Source organism: Nanorana parkeri, unplaced genomic scaffold (genome assembly GCF_000935625.1).
Source record: "Nanorana parkeri isolate BGI_ZX_2015 unplaced genomic scaffold, ASM93562v1 scaffold2665, whole genome shotgun sequence".
Classification (NCBI taxonomy): Eukaryota; Metazoa; Chordata; class Amphibia; order Anura; family Dicroglossidae; genus Nanorana; species Nanorana parkeri.
Window position 1 is genome coordinate 29,162 of NW_017308933.1, and position 2,222 is coordinate 31,383.

At 50.2% G+C, this 2,222-nt stretch overlaps 1 protein-coding gene across 1 annotated transcript in view; it reads left to right on the forward strand.

The window, feature by feature from the left end:
* The window catches only part of LOC108802111 (sodium/hydrogen exchanger 2-like), a 36,864-nt gene that overhangs the window by 15,494 nt on the left and 19,148 nt on the right, over positions 1–2,222 (forward strand). The window lies entirely within an intron of this gene.

The following is a 2,222-nucleotide window of genomic DNA, read 5'->3' on the forward strand; positions in this document are numbered from 1 at the left end:
GGACCTCTCTGACCCCTGATTCTCAAGCTGGGGGGTCAGACAGCCACTGGGGACCTCTCTGACCCCTGATTCTCAAGCTGAGGAGTCAGACAGCCACTGGGGACCTCTCTGACCCCTGATTCTCAAGCTGAGGCGGTCAGACAGCCACTGGGGACCTCTCTGACCTCTGATTCTCCAGCTGAGGCGGTCAGACAGCCACTGGGGACCTCTCTGACCCCTGATTCTCAAGCTGAGGGGCTAGACAGCCACTGGGGACCTCTCTGACCCTTGATTCTCAAGCTGAGGAGTCAGACAGCCACTGGGGACCTCTCTGACCCCTGATTCTCAAGCTGAGGAGTCAGACAGCCACTGGGGACCTCTCTGACCCCTGATTCTCAAGCTGTCAGACGCTTACAAAGCAACTAAAGCTAAATAAGAAGGAAAATACAAACATTCCATAAATAAGACTCCAAAGATCTTTTTAGGCTGAATTGTGATATTTTATCTATTGGATCACATGACAGGAAATCGGACGCATATTGTATGAAAGCCAGAGCCCCCTCTCACTGAACGGTAATGTTATGTATATGTGTGCCATCAATGGTAGTATTGTAACGTCTCACAATGTAGAGATATCATCGTGTTTTACTGCTTAGAGCAGTGGTTCTCAACCTTTCTAGGGCCGGGACCCCCTGGTAACATTTGCCAAGTTGTGGTGACCCCCAACCGTAAAATTTAGGGATTCGCCAATACTAGTATCTGTGTGGGCTCTCAGGTGGTTAGTGGGACTCTCTGGTGGCATCCAGTGCTGTCCCTGTGGTGCCCAGTGCTGTCCCTGTGGTGCCCAGTGCTGTCCCTGTGGTGCCCAGTGCGGGCTCTGTGGTGCCCAGTGTGGGCTCTGTGGTGATCGAGCACTCACCTCCCCTCACTCCTGCCTGCACCCCTCTCTCTGCTCCTCTCCGGCCGCTGCTGCAGCGCTATTTAGGAGAACTGACACTGCTGCACTAGGAGGAGGCTGAGGAGCCTCTTACCTAGAGCAGCACAAGGCATGTGGGGACCCCCTCATCTGTGGATCACGACCCACAGGTTGAGAACCACTGGCTTAGAGGGATGTGCAGAACATCAGTTTGTGCAGTCGCACTTCTCAGGTCATCAGTTGGTGCAGTCTCACTTCTCAGGTCATCAGTTGGTGCAGTCTCACTTCTCAGGTCATCAGTTGGTGCGGTTCCAGTTCTTAGGTCATCTGTTCCCACATTCTCCTGTTATTAGCTGGTGCAGTTGAAGTTCCAATATCATTGGTTGGAATGGTCTCTGTTCTCTTGTCATCAGTTGGTGCAGTCTTAGCTCTCAGGTCATTGGATGATGCTGCCTCAGTTCTCATATCACTGGCTGGTGTGGTTTAATTTCTCATGCTATTGGTTGGTGTGGTCTCAGTCCTCATGTCACTGGTTGGTGTGGTCTCAGTCCTCTTGTCACTGGTTGGTGTGGTCTCAGTCCTCATGTCACTGGTTGGTGTGGTCTCAGTCCTCTTGTCATTGGTTGGTGCAGTATTAGTCCTCATGTGATTGGTTGGTGCAGTCTCAGTCCTCATGTCACTGGTTGGTGTGGTCTCAGTCCTCATGTCACTGGTTGGTGTGGTCTCAGTCCTCATGTCACTGGTTGGTGTGGTCTCAGTCCTCATGTCACTGGTTGGTGTGGTCTCAGTCCTCATGTCATCAGTTAAACAGAGATAGAAGTTCAGTTCTTTATTGACGTCAGTGACTGGCATTGCAGTAGCCAATTATGTGCCAACATTCACCATATGTGGGTTGATCTGCATAGTGCTTCTATTACACACGCACACACACACACACGCGCACGCACACGCACACGCACACACACACACACACACGCGCACGCACACGCACACGCACACACAGTGGTGTATCACAAATATTTTAAGTTTTGATATTCTACAGAATCCACAGATTTCTACAATCTAAGTTTATGTTCAGTGGCACTTCCAGGATTTGTTGTGGCGATCGGTGTGATGTGTTGTAACTCGTCACTGGATGAAGTGCAATGGAACAACACAAAATATAAAGGAGTTTCCCAAAAACGGGAGCAGACAGAACCTGGAGCAGCTGTGCAACCAATCGGCTTCTATCCTGAACTTGTCCAATTAAGCTTTGAAAATAAGAGCTAGAAGCTGATTGGTTGCCACGCCCAACTGCTCCAGATTTGAGTGATTTCCCTTTAATGAA